Source organism: Myxocyprinus asiaticus, chromosome 2 (genome assembly GCF_019703515.2).
Source record: "Myxocyprinus asiaticus isolate MX2 ecotype Aquarium Trade chromosome 2, UBuf_Myxa_2, whole genome shotgun sequence".
NCBI classification, from domain to species: Eukaryota; Metazoa; Chordata; class Actinopteri; order Cypriniformes; family Catostomidae; genus Myxocyprinus; species Myxocyprinus asiaticus.
Window position 1 is genome coordinate 16146997 of NC_059345.1, and position 13468 is coordinate 16160464.

The 13468-nt window shown below is 46.4% G+C and overlaps 1 protein-coding gene across 1 annotated transcript in view; it reads left to right on the plus strand.

Annotated features, from left to right (window-relative positions):
• LOC127413494 (NT-3 growth factor receptor-like) overlaps positions 1-13468 on the plus strand; it is a 259870-nt gene that overhangs the window by 154610 nt on the left and 91792 nt on the right. The window lies entirely within an intron of this gene.

Consider the following 13468-nt stretch of genomic DNA (forward strand, 5'->3'; position numbering starts at 1 on the left):
CCGCCACTATTCCGTAAGCAAAAAACAGTTTTAAGAAGTAGGCAGCAAAATGATGCTGATTTCTAACTGGACTAAGTTAGACTGAAGTGCTCTGCACATTGCATAACTCGTTGGGTTCCCAACCAAGTTAATAATAATAATAATAATAATAATAATAAACTTTCTGCCATATCTATGCCTTAATAATAACACATATAAAGTGCTTTCTTTCTGAGTATGCATTGCAGCTGATGTTTTTTTTTAAACAGGTGAACACATTATTGTTTTGTTCTTCAAAACATATAGTTTTAAATTGTAACTGTACTTGTAAATTGTAACTTTTTATTTGGAGTCAATTGTTTAGTTCTTGAGTTGTGTGTTACTACACTATAAAAAAGTGGTAACCTACAATTGTTTCCTTAAGGAGCTATTTCTGCCTGATCTAACCCTTCACATTTGTTTTGTTGGTGTGACTTAATGTATGGAAGTTGAGTCAGTGATGTACTTTTTTTTTTTCTTGCTTGAACAAAACCAGTTAATTTATGTTATCAAAACGAAGTAAATTTTTTAGGATCACATTTTTTATAGTAGCTATACTGTAATCCATTAATAAAACCGGCTAGTATAGATGAGACTTTAAGAGATTAATTTAGAGCTTAATAAATATGTGACCTGATATGATTTATTTTCTTGGGATTTAAGTGAATTACACATGCACACCAAAAGAATGTTAATCTGAAAATGTGCTACCATCTAAATTTGATTCAAGGTTTTATTCAAGTCAAAAATATTATTTAAATTGTCTGAATCCACCTGAAAACATTAGGTTACACCAACAAAACGTCTTGGTTGCTGTTGTAACCTCCATTCCCCGATGGAGGGAACGAGACGTTTTGTCGATGTAGTGACACTAGGGGTCGCTCTTGGGAGCCCCAAACACCTCTGATCTTTGAGAAAAGGCCAGGGGAGTGGCATGCATTGTGAATATGCATGCCATTCCCCTGGACATACGGGTATAAAAGAAGCTGGCTCGCAACCACTCATTCAGGTTTTGCACTGAGGAGCCGAGACAGGGTTCCTGCTATTTCAGCGGGTAGCTCAGCATTGTGGCAAGAGGGACACATCAGGGAACGGAGGTTACGACAGTAACCAAGACGTTCCCTATCTGTCACTAACTCGACGTTGTGTCGATGTAGTGACACTACGGTTCCCTATACAAAACGCAACAACCAGCTGAACTGTGTTATGTGGACTAGCGGTGCAGGTGCGGGCAGACCACTGCGTGCCTCGTAACAAGTGCACGCATTCGTTTTCGCTTTCGAGACGGTGACCGTTCTTGCTGTCAGGCCCGCATTTTTTCATTATTCCCTTTAAGGCAGCCATCGACTGTAAACCATGCACTCCCAATAGTTCCGCCACTGTTCCGTAAGCAAAAAACAGTTTTGAAAAAGTAGACAGCAAAATTATGCTGATTTCTAACTAGACTAGAAAGTAATGCTGATTATAAACACATATATTGCATAATGTTTTAGGTATTGATATAAATAGTTCAATCTAATTTAAAAAATATATTTAACCTAATATTTGTGTATGCTCTGTACAGTATTTTTCTGTGCTTATTAAAGTTTCACACCAGCAGTTTACCAACATGTGCTAATGCTGTAAAGAGGGTTGCTGCCTAGAGCATTTCAAATCAATCACTTGTGTGGTTCCATATTGGTTAGGATGCTTCCTTAGAAGATTAACCTATGCAGACAGTAGACAGCCTTGGCAGCTCACTATGTTTCTGAACAGAACTTCACCACTCAAACGGAGGTCTGCTCTTTACTCCCAAAAGTAATGACGGTGACAGCAATGCTGCATGTGCGGTGCTACACAACTTGTAGTGCTGGCGAGAGAGCCTTTGGGTGTCAGAGAGGAAGAGGAGATGAGGATAAAAGCGTCTGCCAAATGAATAAATGTAAATGTAGGATGATGAGCCAATATATATGGACGATTTTCATCCACAGTAGCAAGTTAATTGCTTTTTCTTCTCTCTCTAATATTAATTAATATATTTGTCTGCATCAATCATGCCACCACTTTGTTGTTACCGACTAGTCCACACAAATATCTTTATTTGTTTAATAATTAATCTGTTCATCCATTTAGACAATCTATTTTATGCATTTCATTATTATTATTATTATTATACTTGTCTGTTAAAATAAAAATAAATAAAACACAAATATCCTGATATTAAAGTCTCAGCATAAAGTGTAGCTATTTAAATTGTATGAAGTGTAATTTTGTGATTGTCCTGCAGGAGTCTGCATAAATCTATGTCCTTACGATGCACTTAGTGCTGTATGATTACTCCAGAGCACTCGTAAATCTATGAGCATTTTCAAGTACTACTTAAGTTACGATGCTTTTGGAAAATGGACCACAAAACTAAGATGAATCGTAAGATGGATTCTACGATCTATTTAGGCTTATGATGCTTTTGGCAAACGAGGCCCTGGACATTCTCTGTTTACCTCTCTCATTAGTAAGGTGTTTCCGTCTGCAGAACTGCCGCACACTCTGTTTTTGTTTTTGGTCCCATTCTGAGTAAATTCTAGAGACTGTTGTGTGTGAAAATCCCAGAGGATCAGCAGTTATAGAAATACTCAAACCAGCCCGTCTGGCACCAACAATCATGCCACGGTCAAAATCACTGAGATCAAATTTTTTTCCCATTCTGATGTTGATGTGAATATAACTGAAGCTCCTGACCCATATCTGCATGATTTTATGTATTGCACTGCTGCCAAACGATTGGCTGATTAGATAATCGCATGAATAAGTAGGTGTACAGGTGTCCTTAATAAAGTGCTCATTGAGTGTAGTCACTCCATTGTGCATTGCGCCTAAGAATGGCCTTTATTTGTGGCTATACTCAAAATATACTGCAGTATGGCCTCTTTTACCTTTTTACTTAAACAAGTGAGCGAAATTGGGTTTTGATCATGTGTTTTAATACATTATATTGTTTAAAGGGATAACTATGGCTTGGTTATTATTATTATGTATAACGGTGATTACATATATTACAAGAAAACATGCACTGTAATGCATCCAAAAAACCTTTATAATGTATTATACTTTATCTACAGACTTCAAGTAAAGTGTGACCAAAATTTAACCTTATACTTTATATATTATGTGTGTCTTGTGCCTTTTGATTTGACATCTTTTGAAGTGACAACCTACAGACATTCTAACAGTCTGGAAATCCAACATTCACTTGAAGAAAATATGCATGAATCATGCTGCATTCTCAACTTGATGAACCAGATCAGTGCTGGTTAGTGTTTGGAGATTGCCGGTGACTTTAAGTGCTGCAAAAGCTACCCACTTATGTCTAACACAGACATCAACAGAATGTCTTTCTTGGGACCAATAGAACCAACACAGATGGACACATCCTAAGCATGACATACAAATATACAGTTTTGATCCATGAATAACAAAATGACTTCAAGGGCAGCATCTGAAAATAAAAAGGGTTTGAACTTCAAAACCATTGCTATCATTCAGCAGCACACTGATTGCTGGAGGAGATTCTGCCTCATGCAGAAGAAACTGAACAGCGTCTGGACAGAATTTGTGGAAAATTCTAACAAGAGCTGTTTGCTTTATCTCAAAGGTGATAAGCCTCAAGCAGCGTTCAGCTTTCCAAAGCCCCCTCATTGAGTATTTATATGACATCTGAAAGAGCAGGAATTAAGAAAACACAGTGTGAATGTTTGATAAATGTAGAAATAATTTAAATGCATCTGATGGTCTCCATTTTATTATGGCATAACATTGAAGTTTGTCATTAGTGTTGTCTACAAGTTCTGCTTCACATAAATGTGTTGTCATTAATGGGGTCATATCAAGAATAGTCTTTTTTTTTTTCCTTGACATTTTTAGATAAAACAGTTTGATGTACCAAATTAACTTGCAATATTTAAGAACTCAAAACTCCCTCCCTAGCCCCAAAGGACCATTTATTGCTACAAAAACACCACATTCCAAAATCTGTGCATTTGTAATGTCACAACCATGAAGGATGCCTCAATGAATCAATGTTCAGCATCTGATAATAAAGTTATTACTAACAAATTAAGCCACACCTCCATGAATACCTGAAGTGCTTTGGACATTGCTTAACTCGTTGGGTTCCCAACCAAGTTAATAAAAAAAATAATAATAATAATAATAATAAAAAAATAAAAAATAAAATAACTTTCTGCCATACCTATGCCTTAATATTAACACATATAAAGTGCTTTCTTTCTGAGTATGCATTGCAGCTGATGGTTTTTTTATTTATTTTTTATTTTTTATTTAACAGGTGAACACATTATTTTTTTGTTCCTCTTCAAAACATATAGTTTTAAATTGTAACTGTACTTGTAAATTGTAACTTTTTATTTGGAGTCAATTGTTTATGTTAATCTACTGTCGTAATCTCCGTTCCCTGATGGAGGGAACGAGACGTTGTGTTGATGTAGTGACAATAGGGGTCGCTCTTGGGAGCCCCAAACACCTCTGATCTTTGAGAAAAGGCCAATGGGAATTGGCGAGTGGAATTTGCATGCCACTCCCCTGGACATACGGGTATAAAAGAAGCTGGCACACAACCACACATTCAGGTTTTGCGTTGAGGAGCCGAGACAGGGTTCCTGCTATTTCAGCAGGTAGCTCAGCATTGTGGCAAGAGGGACACAACGTCTCATTCCCTCCATCAAGTCACATGGACTTACCGACCAGCAGTATCGCATGTGGAAGAAGTTCTGCGGTAGGTCCTACCCAGCGGGGAGGAGCTCTACAACCACGGGAACCCGAGGCAGAGGGGGCTCTGCCCAAGAGAGACACAGATTTACCAACATGTGGAGCACCTACCCCAGTACAGGGCATACTAGCACACGTATTGGGCCTGGCAAGAATTCCTCCACTGAATTCGCCTGCCACAGGGCTAGGGAGGAAAGACATCCAGGGTTCACCATCTCGTGAACTCGCATGAGGGAAAAAAGCACACGTCTTCCCCTCCGGGAGGGGAAAGGCGCTGTATGCAAGTGGTACACCTGGCCAGCTGCCCCGCATACTTACCTGTTCGTACCTGACAACAAACGGGATGAAACCGGCTCAACCTGGAGATTATAAAATCTCGTGAAGGTATTGGGTGTTGCCCAGCCCGCTGCTCTACAGATGTCTGCTAGAGAGGCGCCGTTGGCTAGTGCCCAGGAAGATGCCACACTCCTCGTGGAGTGTGCTCATAATCCCAAAGGGGAGGGCACACCCTGGGCCTGATATGCCAAAGCAATGGCATCCATGATCCAGTTGGAATGCCAAAGCAGACAAAGAGCTGCTCAGAGCGTCTAAAGCTCTGCGTGCGGTCCAAGTAGATGTGCAAAGCACGCACCGGACACAGCAATGACAAGGCTGGGTCTGCCTCCTCCTGGGGCAGCACTTGCAGGCTCACCACCTGATCCCTAAAGGGGTCGTGGGAACCTTGGGCACATAGCCCGGTCGGGGTCTCAAGATCACGTGAGAGTACTCCGGACCGAACTCCAGGCAGGTGTAGCTGACAAAGAACACCTGCAGGTCCCCAACCCTCTTGATGGACATGAGCGCAGTCAGGAGGGCAGTCTTCAACGAGACAGCCTTTAGCTCAACTGACTCTAGGGGCTCAAATGGGGCTCTCCGCAGGCCCAGCAGGACCATGGAGAGATCCCACGAGGGAATGAGGCATGGCCTAGGAGGATTCAGCCTCCTCGCACCTCTAAGGAACCTGATGATCAGGTCATGCTTCCTGAGGGACTAACCATCCAGACGTGGTGCGCCGCTATAGCGGCCACATACACCTTCAAGGTGGAGGGAGACAGGTGCCCTTCAAACCTCTCCTGCAGGAAGGAATGCACCGACCTAACTGCGCATTTCTGGGGTCTTCTCCTCGGGAAGAAAACCAATTTGCGACAAACGCCACTTCAAGGCATACAGGTGCCTTGTAGAGGGAGCCCTGGCCTGAGTGATCGTGTCTACCACTGCTGGTGGTAGGCCACTTAGGTCTTCCACGTCCCATCCAGGGGCCAGACATGGAGATTCCAGAGGTCTGGTCACGGGTGCCAGATGTTGCCCTGTCCCTAAGAGAGGAGGTCCTCCCTCAGGGGAACTTGCCAGGGAGGGGCTGTCGTGAGGAGCATGAGCTCCGAGAACCAAGTCTGGGTGGGCCAGTGGGGCGCCACCAGGATGACCTGTTCCTCATCCTCCCTGACCTTGTACAAAGTCTGTGCAAGCTGACTCACTGGGGAAATGCAAACTTGCGCAGCCCCCGGGGCCAGCTGTGTGCCAGTGCACCAAGGGGTGCCTTGGCCAGGGAGTACCAGAGCGGGCAGTAGGAGGATTCCTGGGAAGCAAACAGGTCTACCTGTGCTTTTCGCCGAATCGACTCCAAACCAGCTGGACCACCAGGGGGTGGAGTCTCCACTCTCTCCTGAGCATATCCTGCCACTGACTTCTGTCGCTGCTGACTCCAGAGGAGGAGATGGGGGCGAGTTGCGGCATGTGACGTGTTTATATACGCTACCATCGCAGTGTTGTCCGTCTGGACCAACACATGCTTGCCCTGGATGAACGGCCAAAGCCTCCACAGGGCCAGCAAAACTGCCAGCAACTCGAGGCAGTTGAGATGCCAACCCTGTCCAGGAGCCCACAACTGTGTGCCCATTGCACACGGTGCCCCAGCCTAACTTGGAGGCATCTGTCATAACAATGACACACCTGGACACTTGCACTAAGGGGACCCCTGCCTGCAGAAATGTATGGTCTTCCCAAGGGCTGAACATATGGAGGCAGATGTCCACGCGATGTGTGCCGCAGCGCCATGCCCATCTCGGGACTCGAGTCTGAAGCCAGTGCTGGAGCAGTCTTATATACATCAACCTGAGAGGCGTGACCACCGCCGAGGACGCCATATGCCTCAGGAGCCTCTGAAACTGTTTCAGTGGGACCGGCGTTCTCCACCTGAACGACTTCAGGCAGTTCAGCACCGACTGCACACGCTTGTTCATGAGGTGCGCTATCATAGAGACCGGGGAGAGCTTGCTCTTTTCCCAGTTGACCCAAAGCCCCAACCAGCTGAGCACCAGGTCCCTGTGCACACAAAACAGGTCTCAAGAGTGAGCTAGAATCAGCCCGTCGTCGAGATAATTGAGGACGCGAACGCCCACTTTCATTAGCGGGGCAAGGGCTGCCTCTGCGGCTTCCATAAAGATGCGAGGAGACAGGGACAGACCGAAGGGGAGGACCTTGTACTGATACACACGGCCCTCGAAGGCAAACCACAGAAAGGGTCTGTGCTGAGGTAAAACTAAGATGTGGAAGTATGCGTCCTTCAGGTCTACCGCCGCGGACCAATCTTGATGCTGGACACACAACAGAATATGCTTCTGCATCAGCATCTTGAACAGGAGTCTGTGAAAGGCCCGGTTCAGCACTCACAGGTCCAAGATTGTCTGCAACCCACCGCCTTCCTTTGGCATGATGAAGTAGGGGCTGTAGAACCCCTTCTTCATCTCGGCTGGAGGAACAGGCTCTATCGCGTCCTGCAGAAGGATCATGATCTCCGCACGCAGGGCAGTGGCGTTCTCGCCCCTCACCGAGGTGAAGCGGACAATGCTGAACCCAGGCGGGCACTTGGGATGTGAGTGGCCTGCAATGACTTCTGTCACTGCTGACTCCAGAGGAGGAGATGGGGGCGAGTTGCGGCATGCGAAGCGAGCGTAAGCCGCGTTGGCGGTTTATATACGTTACCGTTGCCGTGTTGTCCATCTGGACCAACACGTGCTTGCCTTGGATCAACGGCCAAAGCCTCTGCAGGGCCAGCAAAACCGCCAGCAACTCGAGGCAGTTGATATGCCAACCCTGTCCAGGAGCCCGCAACTGTGTTCCCGTTGCACACGGTGCCCCAGCCTAACTTGGAGGCATCTGTCGTAACAATGACACGCCTGGACACTTGCACTAAGGGGACCCCTGCCCACAGAAATGCAAGGTCTGTCCAAGGGCTGAACATGTGCAGGCAGATCGGTGTGATGGCCATGCGATGCGTGCCGTGGCGCCATGCCCATCTCGGGACTCGAGTCTGAAGCCAGTACTGGAGCAGTCTCATATGCATCAACCCGAGCGGCGTGACCGCCGATGAGGACGCCATATGCCCCAGGAGCCTCTGAAACTGTTTCAGTGGGACCGGCGCTCTCCGCCTGAATGACTTCAGGCAGTTCAGCACCAACTGCACACACTTGTCCATGAGGCGCGCTATCATAGAGACCGGGAAGAGCTTGCTCTTTTCCCAGTTGACCCGAAGCCCCAACCGGCTGAGCACCAGGTCCCTGTGCACACACAACAAGTCTCAAGAGTGAGCTAGAATCAGCCCGTCGTCGAGATAATTGAGGACGCGAACGCCCACTTTCATTAGCGGGGCAAGGGCTGCCTCTGCGGCTTCCATAAAGATGCGAGGCGACAGGGACAGACCGAAGGGGAGGACCTTGTACTGATACACCCGGTCCTCGAAGGCGAACCGCATAAAGGGTCTGTGCTGAGGTAAAACCAAGATGTGGAAGTACGCATCCTTCAGGTCTACCACCGCGGACCAATCATGATGCTGGACGCACAACAGAATGCGCTTCTGCATCAGCATCTTCAACGGGTGTCTGTGAAAGGCCCGGTTCAGCACTCGCAGGTCCAAGATTGTCGGCAACCCACCGCCTTCCTTTGGCATGATGAAGTAGGTGCTGTAGAACCCCTTCTTCATCTCGGCTGGAGGGACAGGCTCTATCGCGTCCTTCTGCAGAAGGATCGTGATCTCCGCACGCAGGGCAGTGGCATTCTCGCCCCTCACCAAGGTGAAGCGGACACCGCTAAATCCGGGCAGGCATCTTGCGAACTTAATCGCATAGCTGAGTCAGATCGTCCTGGCCAGCCAGCGTGACGGAATGGAGAGCGCTAGCCACGCCTTCAAGCTCCGTGCGAGGGGCACCAATGGGACAATCGCGTCTGACCTATCTGCAGGGCAGAGCAGGAGTTGCCATGTTAAGGAGCCTCGTGTCCCGAGCTCATGGCTGTGCTGAGAGAAGGTCAAAGCACTTACCTCTCTCCGCGTGCCCACCATAAAACCGGTCAGCGATGGGGGAGGAGGGTGAACGTCCTCGTGACTCGTCACAACTGCCTGAGAATGGGTTTGTGTGTGCCGCAGCTGGGCACGCGAAGGCGGGGAACCCGCTTCCGTAGTGCCATACCTGCCATGAATGTTTGGTGTCCGGCTGTTGCGATAATGACAGCTGTAAACACTGGCTGTGTGACCCAGGAATTGAGGAAACCGCTCATTCTTTGAAAATGTGGGTGCCAAAGCCCCTTGGGCATGCGGTGAAATCAAATTAAAAGGAAAGGTTCTCCTCCCAGCCCTCCACCAGGGATGGAGTGGTCAGTCCACCACCTCCAAACTTACAGCATGTCTCCTTGTCCCTGGGTCGCCCGTCTCAGGGGCGCTTTGAAGCCTTCCTAGGGTTCTTGGCACAGATCGTGGGAGGGGGGGTGTCAGCTTCCTGCAGGGGGTTTATGTCGGGGCCGGACAGTCGCCCCGGGCTGCGGTGGAGCCAGTGTCATCACTGCAGGGGGACGCCCTTGGCGACGAGCAGATGGGGTGTGGGACCTTGAGCCATGCTGGGGCAGGATATGTTGGATAGCCTCCGTCTGCTTCTTGACCACCGAGAACTGCTGGGCAAAGTCCTCGACGGTATCGCTGAACAGGCCAGCCTGGGAGATGGGGGCATCAAGGAAGTGTACCTTGTTGGCATCCTTCATCTCGACCAGGTTAAGCCACAGGTGGCGCTCCTGGACCACCAAGGTGGACATCGCCTGCCCGAGAGCCTGCGCTGTGACCTTTGTCGCCCGGAGGGTCGGGACTACCCTCGTGCAGCTCTTTCAGCACCTTTGCCTGGTGCACTTGCAGGAGGGCCATGGCATGCAGGATGGAGGAGGCCTGTCCAGCGGGACTGTAAGCCTTGGTCACCAAGGACAACATGGACTTACATGCCTTGGACGGGAGTCTCGGGCGATTACGCCAGGTGGCACCGCCTTGTCCACCTGGGGAAATCACCGTGTACCCCCTGGATTAGCCCACTCTCTGATGCTGCAATCAAGAGCTCATCCTGCTCTCGAGCCCTGAATAAGACATCAAACTCGCCCTGGGGCGAGCACCTGCCTCATCCCAGAACTTGACCGGGGCAAACGAGCATACTGGGGAATGGGAGGTCCGTGGGGGATTACCCAGCGGAACCACTCCCATTGGGGTCCCCAAATCGCCCCCAGCGCTAACTGACGCGGCCTCATACCCGTAGGTAGAAGGACCGGGGCGGGGAGCAGATGGAGTGGCTTTTACCTTTAAGAAGGAAAGCCGTGACTGCAACGTTGCCATGGTCATGCTCTCGCAGTGAGAGCATGAGCCATCCATAAACGTTGTCTCAGTGTGGCTGTAGCCCAGACAAGTGAGGCAGCGATCATGGCCGTCAGAGGCAGAGAGGTAAGGACCGCAACTAGGAAATATACACAGACGGAAAGGCATCTTTAAAAAGATGCTCTCCGTCAGTGCCACTCTTTTAGAGGAAAATATACTCTTTTATTATTATAATATATACTTTCTTTTAGCTGTCGAAGCACCCAGGGGCGTTCTCTGCACTTATTCGTGCACCAGGGGGAGAAACTGCTGAAATGCGCCGAATATCCAACAGCATACGCAGAGGTGAATGGAACGGCAGTGGAATTCAATGAATGAATTCAATGAATGAACACTGAAGAAAAAATCTGAATGAGTGGTTGCGAGCCAGCTCCTTTTATGCCTGTATGTCCGGGGGAGTGGCATGCAAATTCCACTCACCAATTCCCATTGGCCTTTTCTCAAAGATCAGAGGTGTTTGGGGCTCCCAAAAGTGACCCCTAGTGTCACTACATCGACACAACGTCGAGTGAGTGACAGATAGGGAACTCGTTTTTATGTGTTAGGTCAGGTAGAAATAGCTCTTTAAAGAAATAATTCCAGGTTACCACTTTTTACAGTGGACCTCCATACCTTTCACTTTGTAATTTAATTTTAGACAAAACATAATATGAGTGTTTAGATGAAAGATTATTCTTTGATAATGTAGGGCTTTACTGGTTGTTTAGATCAGTGTTACTATCAGAAATAATTGGTAATTATTTCTTTAGTTATTAATTAATATTTAAATTAATTAATTGAATCTAACTCATTAAAACCTCATATGGGGCTCCAGTAAATGTAGTGCGCTACGTTTAGGAGCGGGTTTGGTTATTAGCAATAATTAATAATGATCAAAGATAATTATTAATTATTAAAATCAATAGAATATTGATGAGAATCAATGTTAGCTTTTTTAATCCTTTAAATCAACAATTATCAAAGATAATCACCAATCATCATCATCAATGAAACATTAATTAAAATTAACACTAGCTTATTGATCCTTCAAAATCAACAATCATCAAAGATAATTATCAATTATCAAAAATTAATAGAATATCAATAAGGATTAATATTGACGGGGCACCACCCTGGAATCAGGGACTAATAACCAGATAGTATAACAGTCTCAATATTAGATTGTTTTCTTAGGAAAATCGGCATCCGAAGAATATCGATTTTCGGGAAAAACAATGAATGAAGGCTTGAATCCGAGCACTGACATCCCGTCAGCATGACACAGGTGTATGCAAAACAAACCAAAACACTTCTCTTTGAAGTATAACAAAGTTTATTTATGCAGTAATATCAATTAATTATTAATACAATGCAGTCAATAAACTTCTGACTTACAACTACAAACTAAACAGTGATATGATTAGATATGGAAATCAAAATAATCCTATAACACATGAGAGTGTGTGTGTGAGAGTGTGTGTGTGTGTGTGTTTGTGTGTGTGTAAGGAGGGACGCGCACAAAATGGCGGACATGACTCTCGTGGAAAGTATGTCACGCGAGACTTCCGACCAGAGAATATGACCGCGAATGTGGGTGGAGAGAAACCAGTCAATGGTAGCTTAGCGACAAAGCTGAGCTTTATCACGAAGCTATCTACTAGCCAAAAATGTGTGCGAGAATGTTTGTGAAGGGTCACGTGTGTGTGTGTGTGTGTGTGTGTGTGTGGTTAGTACGAGAGAGAGAGAGAATAAAGTGGCCCCAAAGCCGGTTTCGCGATCGTGGGAAAGAAAGCAGCTTTTAGTTTATCACTCAGAGACGCAGTGGACGGCTCGTAAACCGTCCCGCGGTCTTTGATTCTTTAATGGATAAACTCAGTGTGGCGGTCTCACCCGCGATGGCGGAAATGCACAACAATCCAATGTGGTTGGACTACAATACAGCAAACCTCATTCATGATAATTAATACCCTGATTGTTAATCGCAATGAGCAGACTCGGTGGGCCGTAAACTGTACAAGCAATAACCTTGATACACAAGAATAACACACTATAATATTCTATCTCTGCCCAGACATAAACCTCTTACTTGAATCGCATGAGGACGTAGAATGTGTGTTCATCCGTCCTTTAACTCAGACTCAGTTCCTCGAGGCTCAGGTGATGACGGGAGGCCGTTTCCTCGCTCTGTCAGTGGGCGGTACGGCTGAGAAATCAGCAATGTCGACTTGATTGAAGATGGAAGAGAAATCTCTTATCTCTTCACTTCTGCAGGCAAATGGATGAAGATGCGGATTGCTCGGTGGTCTCCTTCGGATCCGTTAGAGTGTTCGGTGGAACACAGAGTAATCTCAAATCGTCCAGCGAGATGGAGATAGTATGGCCACAGTTTCAAGTCAGATGTTACTTCCTTGTGCCACGAGGCTGCACCTGAGAGCAGCGATGAGCTGCGTCTACGCACGGCGAGCAAAGTTGCTGGAAGCAAATCCCGGAAGCATTTCAGAGGTATTTCTACTCCTGATGATGTCATGGTTGAGGGACGTTCTGTTGTGTGCCTCATCCAATAGGAGTTGAGAGTTCGATCCTTTAGTGAGCAAGGCTTCATGGGATTTGTAGTCTGTTTTGTACTCCCTTTGTTTGATTTTGGTGCGATTTTTATCAGTAAAATTTATGACTTGGTATGTGGGCCTGAGTTAGGTTTTACGACTGTGTTAGGCCTGCCTTTGTCTTCTATCTGAATACATGAGGCCCAACAATAAAATTTTAACTTTAGTGGAAGGCTGTTCACTTATCTATAAGAAAATATTTAAATTAAATTTTTAATTACATTATGGTGGGCTTAACTGGGTCACTTCCACTACAGTATATTCCAAGTCTTCTGAATCCATACGACAGCTTTGTGTGAAGAACAGACCCGAAATTTGAGTCGTTATTCACTGACAATATTCTTCTCCACAGCAGTTCTCAAATATTATTTGCATTCACATATTT